General features: G+C 39.7%; 1 long non-coding RNA gene across 1 annotated transcript; it reads left to right on the forward strand.

Moving 5' to 3' along the window:
* Positions 1–6361: 6361 nt before the first annotated feature.
* LOC145512290 (uncharacterized) lies at positions 6362–11968 on the forward strand. Its single transcript, XR_014058454.1, has 2 exons — positions 6362–6500; positions 11532–11968. It is a non-coding gene; the product is annotated as an uncharacterized LOC145512290 (long non-coding RNA).
* The last annotated feature ends 7133 nt before the right edge of the window (positions 11969–19101 follow it).

Below are 19101 nucleotides of genomic sequence, written 5' to 3' on the forward strand. Positions count from 1 at the left end.
GGCTCCTCTGTCCATGGAATTCTCCCAGCAAGAATACTGGAGTGGGTAGCCATTTCCTTCTCCAGAGGATCTTCCTGACCCAGGGATCGAAACTGGGTCTCTTGCATCGAAGGCAGATTTTTTTTTTTTCAGTTGGAGGCTAATTATTTTACAATATTGTGGTGGTTTTTGCCATACATTAACATGAGTCAACCATGGGTATACATGTGTCCCCGATTCCAAACCCCCCGCCCACTTCCCTCCCATCCCTCTGGGTTGTCCCATTGCACCGGCTTTGAGTGCCCTGTTTCATGCATCAAACTTGACTGGTCAACTATTTCACATATGGTAATATACACGTTTCAATGCTATTCTCTCAAATCACTCCACCCTCACCTTCTCCCACAGAGTCCAAAAGTCTGTTCTGTATATCTGTGTCTCTTTTGCTGTCTTGCATACAGGGTTATCATTACTATCTTTCTAAATTCCATATATATGTGTTAATATATGGTATTGGTGTTTTTCTTTCTGACTTACTTCACTCTGTATAATAGGCTCCAGTTTCACCCACCTCATTAGAACTGATTCAAATGTGTTCTTTTTAACAGCTGAGTAATATTCCATTGTGTATATGTACCACAACTTTCGTATCCATTCGTTTGCCAATGGACATCTAGGTTGCTTCCGTGTCCTGGCTATTGTAAAAGGTGCTCGCAGGCAGAGTCTTTACTGTCTGAGCCACCAGGGAAGCCCCATGCAGTCATTAAATCTATAGAACCTGCCCACAGAGGCTTCAGAATCTGGGTGATCGGTCCAATCGAGGACACTAAGTGAGGACCCATCACTAGCTTAATGCAGGCTGGCCATCCAGGGGATAAACTTCCTTACTTGGGGATCTCTACTGACCTGCTGGACTCAGGTTCGTGTTCAATAAGCAGTTTTATTGTTCAAAGATGAGGGAGAATGCCCCATGGACAGAAGAAATCAAATCCCTGCAGAATTCATCTGGCTGATGCATCCACTTAGAAGATTAAAAATATACCAGCACATATTGTTTCCTTCTTATGAGAAGAAAGCTACGAACTGGACTACTCCAGGGATGCTCCTTAAGTCTCAGGCCAAATTAAAGTCCAGACACACATCAAGGAATTGAAAAGTTCATATGTCTAGAGCCTCAAACTGGAAAATAAGAAAAAACAAACCAAAATTTTAAAAGGACAGAAAGGCAAGACATTCACGCAAGTATTCAGAGCCGAAAGTGGTACTGTGGTAAGATCAGGGGCCTTGTGAGCCGGAGACTTGGTTTTAATCCTGATTCTACCCCCTTATTAGTTTTGTCATCTTATCATGTCCTGCTTACTATCTCCTTGGCTCACTTTCTTTGTCTATCAAGTGTAGGAATATCTACTCTCCAGGCAGCTGAATTGAATCTCGTGATAACCACTCCTCCACTCTTTCACACTGTGAGTATAGAAAACAGGATGTCAGTAACTAGTGTGCCTGTCACACAGTGGGCCTTCAATAAACAGTCATAGTTATTGTGAATTCATCAGAAATGGTTCTACAGGCTTGCCTTAAAACACATTAGCTATTGTTTTACAATCCAGACATACAGAAAAAAGATTATAATCAAAGAAACAACACTGTGCACTGAGCAGAACCTGTAATTCTGTGCTACCAGCTGGTTTAGAATTCAAGGTTTTCATACTTATTTTATGTCCAGTGTAGACTTGCATCAAGTTTATTTACCAATTTAATTACCAATTATTTACCAATGCTAACATGCATTCTAGGGAAATTATTCTTTCCAGGATTCAACTACGGTTGTAAAATGATAAGCAATAAATCATTTAGTGAAAAATACATTTTTTTCTTTTAAATAAAGATGAAAGAGATAGTGGAGTTCATAAAATAAGTCATATGTATGCTTTGCTCTCTTCAACACGTCACTAAAATCGAGGGTCCCCCATCTTCATTTATCTTAAACTGAACCAAGACTCCCAGCTCCTGGAAATGAGACCACAAATGATCAATTACATCTTAGTGCATGAAGGCAAAGGTTAAACACATTATTGCTCACCACAGGTCGACCCTAACCTCAGGATTAATGCCATAAATAAAAAAGAAAAAATATAGTTAGGTCTGTGAAGGTACCAGCTTTAGTCTCTAAAGAAATACAAAAGGGAAATGGTGACCCCTACTGGTAGGAAATAGAACAGCCAGCCTGCCTGGAGCAGGCAGAGAGCTGAAGGCACGGCTCAGACTGAGGCCCAAACTGAGCAGGAGCATCTCTGTGAGAAGCAAAGGATTAAGATCTTCTCCTGCAGAAGTTGCTTGTATATTTTTGATATTAATTGTTTGTCTGTTGCTTCGTTTGCTATTATTTTCTCCCATTCTGAAGGCTGTCTTTTCACCTTGCTTATAGTTTCCTTTGTTGTGCAAAAGCTTTTAATTTTAATTAGGTCCCATTTGTTTATTTTTGCTTTTATTTCCAATATTCTGGGAGGTGGGTCATGGAGGATCCTGCTGTGATTTATGTCGGAGAGTGTTTTGCCTATGTTTTCCTCTAGGAGTTTTATTGTTTCTGGTCTTACGTTTAGATCTTTAATCCATTTTGAGTTTATTTTTGTGTATGGTGTTAGGAAGTGTTCTAGTTTCATTCTTTTACAAGTGGTTGACCAGTTTTCCCAGCACCACTTGTTAAAGAGATTGTCTTTTCTCCATTGTATATTCTTGCCTCCTTTGTCGAAGATAAGGTGTCCATATGTGCGTGGGTTTATCTCTGGGCTTTCTATTTTGTTCCATTGATCTATATTTCTATCTTTGTGCCAGTACCATACTGTCTTGATGACTGTGGCTTTGTAGTAGAGCCTGAAGTCAGGCAGGTTGATTCCTCCAGTTCCATTCTTCTTCCTCAAGATTGCTTTGGCTATTCGAGGTTTCTTATATTTCCATACAAATTGTGAGATGATTTGTTCTAGTTCTGTGAAAAATACCATTGGTAGCTTGATAGGGATTGCATTGAATCTATAGATTGCTTTGGGTAGTATACTCATTTTCACTATATTAATTCTTCCAATCCATGAACACGGTATATTTCTCCATCTGTTTGTGTCCTCTTTGATTTCTTTCATCAGTGTTTTATAGTTGAATTCCAGAAAAATAAACGACCCAATCGAAAAATGGGCCAAAGAACTAAACAGACATTTCTCCAAAGAAGACATACAGATGGCTAACAAACACATGAAAAGATGCTCAACATCACTCATTATTAGAGAAATGCAAATCAAAACCACAATGAGGTATCATTTCACACCAGTCAGAATGGCTGCTATCCAAAAGTCTACAAGCAATAAATGCTGGAGAGGGTGTGGAGAAAAGGGAACCCTCTTACACTGTTGGTGGGAATGCAAACTAGTACAGCCACTATGGAGAACAGTGTGGAGATTCCTTAAAAAACTGGGAATAGAACTGCCATATGACCCAGCAATCCCACTGCTGGGCATATACACCGAGGAAACCAGAATTGAAAGAGACGCGTGTACCCCAATGTTCATCGCAGCACTGTTTACAATAGCCAGGACATGGAAGCAACCTAGATGTCCATCAGCAGACGAATGAATAAGGAAGCTGTGGTACATATACACAATGGAATATTACTCAGCCATTAAAAAAAATACATTTGAATCGGTTCTACTGAGATGGATGAAACTGGAGCCCATTATACAGAGTGAAGTAAGCCAGAAAGAAAAACAACAATACAGTATACTAATGCATATATATGGAATTTGAAAGATGGTAACGATAACCCTATATGCGAGACAGAATAAGAGACACAGATGCATGGAACAATTTTATGGACTCTGAGGGAGAAGGTGAGGGTGGGACGTTCTGGGAGAATAGCATTGAAACATGTATATTAAAAAAAAAAAAAAAAAAAAAAAGATCTTCTCCTGTAGGCTGGGGCTCCTTTTGTATGTGCAAAAGGGAGATTGAATGAGAGGGAGTTTCGACCCAGGGTGTGAAGCCCCAAGGCAGGTTCCGATGGACAAAGATGGACACTCCCGCCTCCAACTCTACCCTGTCTGCCAAGGCTGGGAAGACAACAATGCTGCCACTCACCAGCCCCTTCCCTGATCTCAAAGCCTAGAGCTCACTTTCCAGCTTAAAGACTCAGGCCCCAGTTACAGACCCCATTATAAGGAGTCTTTTCATGGGCAATTGAGAGGGACACATCATCCCTTAAAGTACCCTAGAGAAAGGACTAGAGATCTCTTCAAGAAAATTGGAGATCTCAAGAGAACATTTCATGCAAAGATGAGCACAATAAAGGACAGAAACAGCAAGGACCTAACAAGCAGAAGAGATTAAGAAGAGGTGGCAAGAATACACAGAAGAACTATACAAAAAGTCTTAATGATCCAGGTAACCACGATGCTGTGGTCATTCACCTAGAGCCAGACATCCTGGAGTATGAAGTCAAGTGGGCCTTTGGAAGCATTACTACGAACTAAGCTAGTGGAGGTGATGGAATTCCAGCTGAGCTATTTCAAATACTAAAAGATGGTGCTATTAAAGTGCTGCACTCAATATGCCAGCAAATTTGGGAAACTAAAAAGTGGCCACAAGACTGGAAAAGCTCAGTTTTCATTTCAATCTTTGGAATCTGATCTTTGTTTGATAAGAAAGGACAAAGCCAAAGAAAGTTCAAAATACCGTACAATTGAGCTGATTTCACATGCTAGCAAGGTAATGTTCAAAATCCTTCAAGGTAGGCTTCAACAGTACGTGAACCAAGAACTTCAAGATGTACAAGCTGAATTCAGAAAAGGCAAGGAATCAGAAATCAAATTGCCAACATCTGTTGGATCATAGGAAAAGCAAGGGAATTCCAGAAAAACATCTGCTTCATTGACTATGTTAAAGCTTTTGACTGTGTGGATCACAACAAACTATGGGAAATTCTTAAACAGATGGGAATATCAGACCACCTTATCTGCCTCCTGAGAATCCTGTATGCAGGTCAAGAAGCAACAGTTAGAACCAGACATGGAACAACAAACTGGTTCCAGACTGGGAAAGGAGCACGTTAAGGCTGTATATTGTTACCCTGTTTATTTCACTAATATGCAGAATACATCATGTGAAATGCCAGTCTGGATGAATCACAAGCTGGAATCAAGATTGTGAGGAGAAATATCAACAACCTCATATATGCAGATAACACCACCCTTATGGCAGAAAGCAAAGAGGAACTAAAGAGCCTCTTGATGAAAGTGAAGGAGAAGAGTGAAAACGCTGACTTAAAACTCAACATTCAAAACACTAAGATTCGGTCCCATCACTTGATGGAAAACAGATAGGGAAAAAAATGGAAACAATGGCAGATTTTATTTTCTTGGGCTCCAAAATCACTGCAGATGGTCATTGCAGCCATGAAATTAAAAGATGCTTGCTCCTTGGAAGAAAGGCTATGACAAACCTAGACAATGTATTAAAAAGCAGAGACATCACTTTGCCAACAAAGATCCATTTAGTCAAAGCTATGGTTTTTCTAGCAGTCATGTTTGGATGTGAGAGTTGGACCGTAAAGAAGGTTGAGTGCTGAAGAATTGATGCTTTTGAATTGTGGTGCTAGAGAAGACTCTTGAGAGTCCCTTGGACAGCAAGGAGATCAAACCAGTTAATCCTAAAGGAAATCAATCCTGAATTGGAAGGACTTATGCTGAAGTTGAAGTTCCAATACTTTGGCCACCAATGCGAAGAGTTGACTCATTGGAAAAGACCCTGATGCTGGGAAGATTGAGGGCAGGAGGTGAAGGGGCGATAGAGGATGAGATGAGTTGAATGGCATCACTGACTCAATGCACATGAGCATTGAGCAAACCCCGGGAGATACTGAAGGACAAGGAATCCAGATGGACACGACTTAGCAACTGAACAACGAACAAGAGACAGTAAAATCCATGATCCACTGCGCCAGACTCTGGACAATCATGGCGAGCATGTAGAACAGGCAGAGTGGACAAAGCTGACAGTAGCCATCAACAGTACCGCTCAGAGAAACCACCCATAGTAGTCCACACGGCTGCTCACACACTGGGTCTTGGCTCTCTTCTGTCCAGGCACACACTAACAGCATGCCTTCTGGCCTCCTTGTGACCAGAGTTCTTCTGTCCGCAATGAGTGGAGCTCCCCCAGCCCTCAACCTGCAAGTGCCATGTGCCGTAGTAGAAAAATAAAACTTGAGATTTGGGAGTTGTTTGTTATGCAGAATAACCTAGTCCGTTATGACTGACTCATCATCTAAGCTCACAGGTTGAGAACTTTCTACTTAGTAGAATGTTGACATGCAAAGAGGATTTGTGAGGTCATATCTGGCAAGTCGTGGCTTAGCTGCTTCTTAAATTGTTTAGAACAAAAGTTAGACTGATGCTGCTGTTGGTTTGGTAGGCGACGTCCCTGCCTTTTGCACATCTTGTCACATGTGGAAAATGTTAATATGCATATGGCAGCTGAAGGTAAACTAAAGGAAAATTGGGACTATCTATATAAGATATGGTAAAAACTTCATTTTATTTTCTTCTTTTTAATCTGCCAGTTTATTTTTTAATTTCTTATTTAATTGGAGGATAATTGCTTTATAATGTTGTATTGGTTTCCACTGGACAACATGAATCAGCTGTAAGTATAAACATGCCCCTTCCTCTTGAGCCTCCCTTCCCTCATCCCACTCTCTAGGTCATCCCAGAGCACCAAGCTGAGCTCCCTGTATTATGTAGCAGCTTCCTACTGGGCTGTGCTGTGCTTAGCAGCTCAGTCGTATCTGACTCTTTGCGACCCTATGGACTGTAGCCCACCAGGCTCCTCTGTCCATGGGAATTCTCCAGGCAAGGATACTGGAATGGGTTGCCACGCCCTCCTCCAGGGGATCTTCCTGACCCAGGGATTGAACCCAGGTCTCCCGCATTGCAGGCAGATTCTTTATACTTTAAGCCACCAGAGAAGCTCAAGAATAACGGAGTGGGTAGCCTATCCCTTCTCCAGGGTAACTTCCCAACCTAGGAATAGCTATTTATTTTATTCATGGTAGTTGTATATGTTTCAATGCTGCTCTCTCAGTTTGTCCCATTTTCTCCTTCCCCCGGTGTGTCCACAAGTGCATTCTCTATGGCTGTGTCTCTATTGCTGCCCTGTAAATAGGTTCATCTGCACGATTTTTCTAGATTCTATATATATGCATTAATATGTGATACTTGTTTTTCTCTTTCTGATTTATTTTACTGTATAATGGGCCATTTTATTTTCATAATGTTATATAATTATAATATGAAAAGATTTAGGGAACATGTTTATTATTAAATTTGACAAATCTTCCCTTTAAAATCTTTTAAAATATTTTAATAAAGAAACTTGGGCTTGATTTGGTGCATATAACTTTTCCACATTATATTTTATGCTTGAAATGGCCACACACAATTCCTGATAAAGACTCGCTGATGATCATCTCTTCAAAGCCTTGTTATTCATCATGAGAAAACTTGTGTAACAAGTAAACAGGTGATGATAAATATATATGCACCCAACATAGGAGCACCACAATATATAAGGCAAATACTAACAAGTATGAAAGGGGAAATTAACAATAACACAATAATAGTGGGAGACTTTAATACTCCACTCACGCATATGGATAGATCAACTAAACAGAAAATTAACAAGGAAACACAAACTTTAAATGATACAATAGACAAATTAGATTTAATTGATATTTACAGGACTTTCCACCCCAAAACAATCAATTTTACCTTTTTCTCAAGTGCACATGGAACTTTCTCCAGGATAGATCACATCCTGGGCCATAAATCTAGCCTTGGTAAATTCAAAAAAATTGAAATCATCCCAGCCATCTTCTCTGACCACAATGCAGTAAGATTAGACCTCAATTACAGGAAAAAAAAACTATTAAAAATTCCAACATATGGAGGCTAAACAACACGCTTCTGAATAACCAACAAATCACAGAAGAAATCAAAAAAGAAATCAAATTATGCATAGAAACGAATGAAAATGAAAACACAACAACCCAAAACCTATGGGACACTGTAAAAGCAATACTAAGGGGAAGGTCCATAGCAATACAGGCGTACCTCAAGAAACAAGAAAAAAATCAAATAAATCAACTAACTCTACACCTAAAGCAACTAGAGAAGGAAGAAAGGAAGAACCCCAGGGTCAGTAGAAGGAAAGAAATCTTAAAAATTAGGGCAGAAATAAATGCAAAAGAAACAAAAGAGACCATAGCAAAAATCAACAAAACTAAAAGCTGGTTTTTCGAGAAGATAAACAAAATTGACAAGCCATTAGCCAGACTCATCAAGAAACAAAGGGAGAAGAATCAGATCAACAAAATTAGAAATGAAAATGGAGAGATCACAACAGACTCCACAGAAATACAAAGGATCATAAGAGACTACTACCAACAGCTATATGCCAATAAAATGGACAACTTGGAAGAAATGGACAAATTCTTAGAAAAGTATAACTTTCCAAAACTGAACCAGCAAGAAACAGAAGATCTTAACAGACCCATCACAAGCACGGAAATCGAAACTGTAATCAGAAATCTTCCAGCAAACAAAAGCCCAGGACCAGACGGCTTCACAGCAGAATTCTACCAAAAATTTAGAGAAGAGCTAACACCTATCCTACTCAAACTCTTCCAGAAAATTGCAGAAGATGGTAAACTTCCAAACTCATTCTATGAGGCCACCATCACCCTAATTCCAAAACCAGACAAAGATGTCACAAAAAAGGAAAACTACAGGCCAATATCACTGATGAACATAGATGCAAAAATCCTTAATAAAATTCTAGCAAACAGAATCCAACATCATATTAAAAAGATCATACATCATGACCAAGTGGGCTTTATCCCAGGAATGCAAGTTTTTTTTAACATCCGCAAATCAATCAATGTAATACACCACATTAACAAATTGAAAGAAAAAAACCATATGGTTATCTCAATAGATGCAGAAAAAGCCTTTGACAAAATTCAGCATCCATTTATGATAAAAACCCTCCAGAAAGCAGGAATAGAAGGAACATACCTCAACATAATAAAAGCTATATATGACAAACCCACAGCAAACATTATCCTCAATGGTGAAAAATTGAAAGCATTTCCCCTAAAGTCAGGAACAAGGCAAGGATGCCCACTTTCACCACTACTATTCAACATAGTTTTGGAAGTTTTGGCCACAGCAATCAGAGCTGAAAAAGAAATAAAAGGAATACAGATAGGAAAAGAAGAAGTAAAACTCTCCCTGTTTGCAGATGACATGACCCTCTACATAGAAAACCCTAAAGACTCTACTAGAAAATTACTAGAGTTAATCAATGAATATAGTAAAGTTGCAGGATATAAAATTAACACACAGAAATCCCTTGCATTCCTATACTCCAATAATGAGAAAACAGAAAGAGAAATTAAGGAAACAATACCATTCACCATTGCAACAAAAAGAATAAAATACTTAGGAATATATCTACCTAAAGAAACAAAAGACTTATATATAGAAAACTATAAAACACTGATGAAAGAAATGAAAGAGGACACAAACAGATGGAGAAATATACCGTGTTCATGGATTGGAAGAATTAATATAGTGAAAATGAGTATACTACCCAAAGCAATCTATAGATTCAATGCAATCCCTATCAAGCTACCAATGGTATTTTTCACAGAACTAGAACAAATCATCTCACAATTTGTATGGAAATATAAGAAACCTCGAATAGCCAAAGCAATCTTGAGGAAGAAGAATGGAACTGGAGGAATCAACCTGCCTGACTTCAGGCTCTACTACAAAGCCACAGTCATCAAGACAATATGGTACTGGCACAAAGATAGAAATATAGATCAATGGAACAAAATAGAAAGCCCAGAGATAAACCCACGCACATATGGACACCTTATCTTCGACAAAGGAGGCAAGAATATACAATGGAGAAAAGACAATCTCTTTAACAAGTGGTGCTGGGAAAACTGGTCAACCACTTGTAAAAGAATGAAACTAGAACACTTCCTAACACCATACACAAAAATAAACTCAAAATGGATTAAAGATCTAAACGTAAGACCAGAAACTATAAAACTCCTAGAGGAAAACATAGGCAAAACACTCTCCGATATAAATCACAGCAGGATCTTCCATGACCCACCTCCCAGAATATTGGAAATAAAAGCAAAAATAAACAAATGGGACCTAATTAAAATTAAAAGCTTTTGCACAACAAAGGAAACTATAAGCAAGGTGAAAAGACAGCCTTCAGAATGGGAGAAAATAATAGCAAACGAAGCAACAGACAATTAATCTCAAAAATATACAAGCAACTTCTGCAGCTGAATTCCAGAAAAATAAACGACCCAATCGAAAAATGGGCCAAAGAACTAAACAGACATTTCTCCAAAGAAGACATACAGATGGCTAACAAACACATGAAAAGATGCTCAACATCACTCATTATTAGAGAAATGCAAATCAAAACCACAATGAGGTATCATTTCACACCAGTCAGAATGGCTGCTATCCAAAAGTCTACAAGCAATAAATGCTGGAGAGGGTGTGGAGAAAAGGGAACCCTCTTACACTGTTGGTGGGAATGCAAACTAGTACAGCCACTATGGAGAACAGTGTGGAGATTCCTTAAAAAACTGGGAATAGAACTGCCATATGACCCAGCAATCCCACTGCTGGGCATATACACCGAGGAAACCAGAATTGAAAGAGACGCGTGTACCCCAATGTTCATCGCAGCACTGTTTACAATAGCCAGGACATGGAAGCAACCTAGATGTCCATCAGCAGACGAATGAATAAGGAAGCTGTGGTACATATACACAATGGAATATTACTCAGCCATTAAAAAAAATACATTTGAATCGGTTCTATTGAGATGGATGAAACTTGAGCCCATTATACAGAGTGAAGTAAGCCAGAAAGAAAAACACCAATACAGTATACTAATGCATATATATGGAATTTGAAAGATGGTAACGATAACCCTATATGCGAGACAGAATAAGAGACACAGATGCATAGAACAGTCTTATGGACTCTGAGGGAGAAGGTGAGGGTGGGACGTTCTGGGAGAATAGCATTGAAACATGTATATTATCATATGTGAAACAGAACACCATTCCATGTTCGATGCATGAGACAAAGGCTCAGGGCTGGGGCAATGGGATGACCCAGAGGGATGGGATGGGGAGGGAGGTGGGAGGGGGGTCCAGGAAGGGGAACACAAGTAAACCCATGGCTGATTCATGTCAATGTATGGCAAAAACTACTACAATATTGTAAAGTAATTAGCCCCCAACTAAAATAAATAAATTTATTTAAAAAAAAAAACAAGTAACGATGAAAATTTTAAATTATCTTTACAACAATTCCAAATGGTTGAAATTATACTTCTCGAACCAAATGACTTTTGAATGTTGAAATTTCTTGTAATAATACAAATGTTTTTTTTTCCATTCAATGCAGCTTTTTCAACATCATTTTATTTCAAAAGTGATAAAACTTTAATCTGCAGAACACAAAACATGTGAATTGTTGAAGTTGTCACCCTGTATCTAGCATGGATACCACAGAGTGCATCAGAGTTCTGTTCACAAATGGACAGAAATATTCAAGATCCTTGATGTTTCCATGACAAGGTTTCCACCAGGAGCTGTGCCCTCAGGGCAGCCCCATCTCAAACTCCTCATCATCACTTCATTCATCTTATAACAAAAGCCAATCTCCTCCCTGCCCAGCTGACAAGGCCCTCCATTCTGGCCCCAGGACCTTCACACAAGCTATTTGTTACCTCTGCCTGGAACACTCTTGGCCTGTTTTCTCCCAGATAGCCCCCGTTGGTACATCTAATTGTTCAGAATGCCTTCTCTCAACCCCAATCACAATAAAGTCTCCCAGATGGAGCCTGAAATCTCAATGATCCATTAGACTAGCTTTATGTTTAGGTTTTAAATGAACTACAAGGAGATTGTCCACTCCCACTGGATTAGAGGAGCATCAGGGTGGAGATTTGGGGGGATCTTTGAAATCATAAGAAGAAATTTCCTCCAAGCTAAGGGGTGGGGCTGGGTGAGTTCCATGTCCATCCTCTCATTTATCTAATTGAATGATCCATCCATTGGTCCATCCATGCAATGATTCTAGCATTGTTTCAGTATATATTTAATGTGCACTTCCTGCATACCAGATGCCGTATTATTGACTTACTGCTTTCTATTTCAGTACCTTTTACTTTTCCTTTATGATCCATATTACAATTATAAATAGATATCTATTTAGGCATATTTGTTTCCCACCAGACTGTAAATTCCATAAGGCCAGAGAGTGTGTCTTTTCTTTATCTACTACTGTATACCAAGGCCTGACACAGTCCCTGTATCAATATACATTTGTTAAATGAATAAATGAATTCATCCAAGAATACATTTGGCCATGGAAATTCTATATAGCAGAAAATCCGCATAAAATAATTAGAGGGACTTCCCTGGTGGTTCAGGGGTTAAGAATTCACCTTCCAATGCAGGGGACGCTAGATCGATCCCTGGTCAGGGCACTAAGATCCCTCGTGCCACGGGGTAGCTACTGAGCCCATGTGCTCTAGAGTCTGCATGCCACAACAAAGATCCTTCATGATGCAACTAAGACCCCAAGCAGCCAAATAAATGAATAAATATTTTACAAACAATAATTAGAGAGTGAATCTGAACGAGATCACATTTTAGAGAGCATTGGCCTACTTCCTCTTGCTAGTGACCTACCTGCCTAGCACCACTCTGCCCTCCCACCTTCCCTTATTCACCATATCCCTTTCTGTTCCTGAATCTGTTTCTCTGGCATTCTATGTTTCTCCATTCCCTGTACCATTCACATCTGTCATCTGGTACACAGTATGTGCTCATTACTATAACTGAATACATGCTAGGATCATTGGATGGATGGATGGATGGATCATTCAATAGGTAAATGAGAGGGTAGGCATGTTACTCTCCACCCCTTCGCCTGGAGGAAATTTCTTCCTGTGATTTCAAAGATTCCTCCCCAAATCTCCACCCTGATGTTCCAGTGGAAGAGGACACTCTCCTTGTAGCTCATTTAAAACCTAATATGAATCTGATCTGATGGGCCCATGACACTCCAGGCTACATCTGGGCAACCCCTCCATTACTCCTAATGATCAGACTTGAAACATAATTACTTCATTCTTCAGAGGAGCATGTGGGGAGTTTCTCGCTCTCTGAACAGCAAGCACATACTGCAAAGACATTCTGCTTCTATAAATATGCTTTTCTAAATGTTAAAGGGTTAGAGCAATTTCCAAGGTCTCTGCCGCAAAGGAGCCCTTCAATGATATTTAATTGAGCTACTTTTTGCTTTGAGAAGTGAAGAAACTAAAATGTAAGGATTGGAAATACTTCTTGGTTTTATGTCAAAATACAGGTTTATAGATAAAACAATGGAAAGAGAATTCTCTGTTATTAAAGTCAGGAAAATGAACATAAACAGATCATCCAAGGAGAGCAAAGCATGTATGGGGTTTCTGTAGGGTGGTTAGAGGAAAACAATCTCTCCTTTTTTTAATTTTTATTGGACTATAATTGCTTTACAATGTTGTGTTAGTTTCTGCTCTGCGGCAAAGTGAATCAGCTATATGTATACATATGTCCCATCTGTTTTGGATTTCCCTCCCACCTAGGTCACCACAGAGCATTGAGTAGAGTTCCCTATGCTATACAGTAGGTTCTCATTAGTTATATATTTTATACACGATGTGGAATTTAGAAAACAATCTCCTTTAAATTCTGTTTTCAAACCCTTAACAACTACTGAAGGCACATTTGCTGAGCAAAATCACTAGAAATCTCTCTCCCTCTTTTGGCATTCAAAAGTGAACATTAAATATAAACATGTCTACAGCAAGTTTAAATATTAACTTCTTTCATAATATCCCTGTGGTGTTTCCAGAGTAAATTCCATTGAATAGAGGGAACTGAATTTTGTAAAGGTCGAAAAGAGATCACCTAAGTGAAGCAAACTCTGTGAAAACGGGCAAATGATCCATTTGTCATTTTGTATTTGTGAAAACATTTGAATGACAATTTGCATACTTTCAAACCAAGTCACATCTCATCAAGGAGCCAGGAATTAAATCCTCGCTCCTGTTCGATGTATGCAGAATGTTCATGTAATTCTGAATTTGACATGATGTTCTCTGAAGACAAAGAAAACTGGAGGCTGCTGGATCAGCCTTCACAGAATGCTGAGAAGAGAAGGTGAGTGTGTGCACTGGTTTTGATTACAGTACAGTGGAATTGGCTGTGCACACAGAACCTGGAGACACCGTTCATTCAGACCGCAATGCAGATGGCGCCCCCCAGCTTCTTCAGAGAACAACCCGCATTCTGTACTTGGCACAGGTTGCAGTTAGGCTGTTGTCTTTTGTTAGGCTACCTGGCATGAAAATGTCCCCTCAAACTGAGAGACACCCAAACCACAGGACCCCAGATCCCATTATGGTAGCCAGAGGGTAACCATAGTTCCCCTTCCCCACAGCTTGGATCTGGACCAGGCTCAGTCAAAGTAAGCCAAAATACACCAGAGCTCTTGCCCAGAACTCTAAATCTAGAAGCAGTAATACGAGAAGAAAGCAAAAACATTAATTTGAAAATAAATATGCACCCCAGTGTTTAGCAGCATTATTTACAATAGCCAAGTTATGGGAGCACCCTAAGTGTCTGTCAACAGATGAATGGATAAAGAAGATGTGGTATATCATATACATATACAATGGAATATTACTCAGCCACAAAAAAGAAGAAAATTTTTTCATTTGCAACAACATGGATGGACTTAGAGGGCATTATGCATAGTGAAATAGCAGACAGAGAAAGACAAATGCTGTATGACATCATTTACATGTGGAATCTAATATAGAAAACAAGCTAATGAATATAACAAAAAAGAGACTCACTGATATTGCAAACAAATTAGAGGCTACCAGTGGGAAGAGGGAAGAGTGGAGGTGCAAATAGGGGTAGGAGATTAAGAGGTATGAACTACTATGTATAAAATAAATAAGCTATAGGATATATTGTACAGTACAGGGAATATATCCAATATTTTACAATAATTATAAATGGAATGGACTTCCCTGTTGCCTCAGGGGTAAAGAATCCACTTACCAATGCAGAAAATACAGGTTCAATCCCCAGGTTGGGAAGATCCCCTGGAGAAGGAAATGGCCAACCCACGCCAGTATTCTTGCCTGGGAAATCCCATGGACAGAGGAGCCTTGTGGGCAATAGTCCATGGGGTCACAAAAGAGTCAGATATGACTTAACAACTAAACAACAACAACAAATAAATGGAATATAACCTTTAAAATTATGAATCACCATGTTGTACACTTAAACTTTTTATATATCAGTAATACATTATTTTTATGTATTAATTTATAAACATAAATAAATTATCAATTTAAATAAATAAAAGTGGTCATACAAAAAATGCAGGCTAAGTGGAAATCCTCAAAGACATTAGCAGTGGAGTTGAAAAGCCAGTACCAATGGGTAGGGTGGGTTGGCACTGACCCCCTGCTCTAGGGTGGCCCCTGCCTGCATAAGGACACATAGAGGGGCTGAATCCAATCCAAAGCAAAGAAACAGAGGAAAGCAATAGAATGGGAAAGACTAGAGATCTCTTCAAGAAAATTAAAGCTATCAAGGGAACATTTCATGTAAGGATGTATGACCTAGATCAAATCCCTTATGAGTATACAGTAGAAGTAACAAATAGATTTAAGGGACTAGATCTGACAGACAGAGTGCCTGATGAACTATGGACAGAGGTTCATGACATTGTACAGGAGACAGGGATCAAGACCATCCCCATGGAAAAGAAATGCAAAAAATGCAAAAAACCAAAGTGGCTGTCTCAGGAGGCCTTACAGATAGCTGGGAAGAGAAGAGAAGCGAAAAGCAAAGGAGAAAGGGAAAGATATTCCCATCTGAATGCAGAGTTCCAAAGAGCAAGGAGAGATAAGAAAGCCTTCCTCAGCGATCAATGCAAAGAAATAGAGAAAAACAACAGAATGGGAAAGACTAGAGATCTCTTCAAGAAAATTAGAGATACCAAGGGAACATTTCATGCAAAGATGGGCTCGATAAAGGACAGAAATGGTATGGACCTAACAGAAGCAGAAGATATTAAGAAGAGGTGGCAAGAATACACAGAAGAACTGTACAAAAAAGATCTTCATGACCCAGATAATCATGATGGTGTGATCACTCACCTAGAGCCGGACATCCTGGAATGTGAAGTCAAGTGGGCCTTAGAAAGCATCACTACGAACAAAGCTAGCGGAGGTGATGGAATTCCAGTTGAGCTATTTCAAATCCTCAAAGATGATGCTGTGAAAGTGCTGCACTCGATATGCCAGCAAATTTGGAAAACTCAGCAGTGGCCACAGGACTGGAAAAGGTCAGTTTTCCTTCCAATCCCAAAGAAAGGCAATGCCAAAGAATGCTCAAACTACCGCACAATTGCACTCATCTCACCCGCTAGTAAAATAATGCTCAAGATTCTCCAAGCCAGGCTTCAGCAATACGTGAACCGTGAACTTCCAGATGTTCAAGCTGGTTTTAGAAAAGGCAGAGGAACCAGAGATCAAATTGCCAACATCCGCTGGATCATCGAAAAAGCAAGAGAGTTCCAGAAAAACATCTATTTCTGATTTATTGACTATGCCAAAGCCTTTGACAATCAGCTGTGGAAAATTCTGAAAGAGATGGGAATACCAGACCATCTGATCTGTCTCTTGAGAAACCTGTATGCAGGTCAGGAAGCAACAGTTAGAACTAGTCATGGAACAACAGACTGGTTCCAAATAGGAAAAGGAGTACGTCAAGGCTGTATATTGTCACCCTGCTTATTTACCTTACATGCAGAGTACATCATGAGAAATGCTGGGCTGGAAGAAACACAAGCTGGAATCAAGATTGCCGGGAGAAATATCAATAACCTCAGATATGCGCATGACACCACCCTTATGGCAGAAAGTGAAGAAGAACTAAAGAGCCTCTTGATGAAAGTGAAAGAGGAGAGTGAAAAAGTTGGCTTAAAGCTCAATGTTCAGAAAACTAAGCTCATGGCATCTGGTCCCATCACTTCATGGCAAATAGATGGGGAAACAGTGGAAACAGTGACAGACTTTATTTTGGGGGGCTCCAAAGTCACTGCAGATGGTGATTGGAGCCATGAAATTAAAAGACGCTTACTCCTTGGAAGAAAGGTTATGACCAACCTAGCTGGCATATTTAAAAACAGAGACATTACTTTGCCAACAAAAGTCCGTCTAGTCAAGGCTATGGTTTTTCCAGTGGTCATGTATGGATGTGAGAGTTGGACGGTGAAGAAAGCTGAGCACCACAGAATTGATGCTTTTGAACTGTGGTGTTGGAGAAGACTCTTGAGAGTCCCTTGGACTGCAAGGAGATCCAATCAATCCATCCTAAAGGAGATCAAACCTGGGTGTTCATTGGAAGGACTGATGTTGAAGCTGAAACTCCAATACTTTGGCCACCTCATGTGAAGAGCTGACTCATTGGAAAAGACCCTGATGCTGGGAAAGATTGGGGGCAGGAGAAGGGGACGACAGAGGATGAGATGGTTGGATGGCATCACTGACTCGATGGACATGGATTTGAGTAAACTCCGGGAGTTGGTGATGGACAGGCAGGCCTGGCTTGCCGTGATTCATGGGGTTGCAAAGAGTCGGACACGACTGAGTGACTGAACTGAACTGAACTGGGCATGATAAAGGACAAATGGTAAGAACCTAATAGAAGCAGAAGAGATTAAAAAGAGGTGGCAAAAATACACAGAAGAACTATACAAAAAAGTCTTAATGACCTAAATAACCATGATGGTGTGGTCACTCGTCTAGAGCCAGACATGCTGTAGTGTGAAGTAAAATAGACTTTAGGAAGCATTACTACAAACAAAGCTAGCAGAGATGATAGAACTCCACCTGAGCTACTTAAAATCCTAGAAGATGATGCTTTTGAGTGCTGCACTCAATATGCCAACAAATTTGGAAAATTCAGCAGTGGCCACAGGACTGGAAAAGGTCAGTTTTCATTCCAATCCCAATGAAGGGCAATGCCAAAGAATGTTCAAACCACTGTAAAATTGCACTCATTTCACATGTTTGTAAGATAATGCTCAAAATCCTTCAAGTTAGGCTTCAACAGTATGTGAACTGAGATCTTCCAGATGTACAAGCTAGGTTTAGAAAAAGCAAAGGAACCAGAGATCAAATTTCCAGCATTCATTGGATCATAGGAAGCAAGGGAATCCCAGAAAAACACCTACTTTTACTTTATTGACTACATTAAAGCCTTTGACTGTGTAAATCACAATAAACTGTGGAAAATTCTTAGAGAGATGGGAATACCAGACGACCTTACTTGTCTCCTGAGAAACCTGTGTGCAAGTCAAGAAACAAGAGCTAGAATTGGACATGGAACAACTATTTCCAAATTGGGAAAGGAGTACAACAGAGCTGTATATTGTCATACTGTTTATTTAACTTATATTCAGAGTAAATCATGAAAAATGCCAGGCTGGATGAATCACAAACTGGAATCAGGATTCCCAGGAGAAATATCAACAATATTAGATATGCAGATAATAGCACTCTAATGGCAGAAAGTGAAGATGAACTAAAGAGCTTCTTGATGAAAGTGAAAGAGGAGAGTGAAAAAGCTGGCTCAAAATTCAATATTTGAAAAACCAGGATCATGGCATCCGGTCCCATCACTTCCATGGCAGATATTAATAGAAGGGAGAAAAGTAGAGGCAATGACAGATTTTACTTTCTTGGGCTCCAAAATCACTGCAAACAATGACTGCAGCCATGAAACTAACAGACACCACTCCCTGGAAGGAAAGCTATGACCAACCTAGACAGCATATTGTCAGTCAAAGCTAGAGTTTTTCCAGTAGTCACATATGGAAGTGGGGGTTAGTCCATAAAGAA

This window comes from Giraffa tippelskirchi, chromosome 7 (assembly GCF_054371585.1).
Source record: "Giraffa tippelskirchi isolate mGirTip1 chromosome 7, T2T-mGirTip1v1.2.pri, whole genome shotgun sequence".
In the NCBI taxonomy this organism is placed as follows: Eukaryota; Metazoa; Chordata; class Mammalia; order Artiodactyla; family Giraffidae; genus Giraffa; species Giraffa tippelskirchi.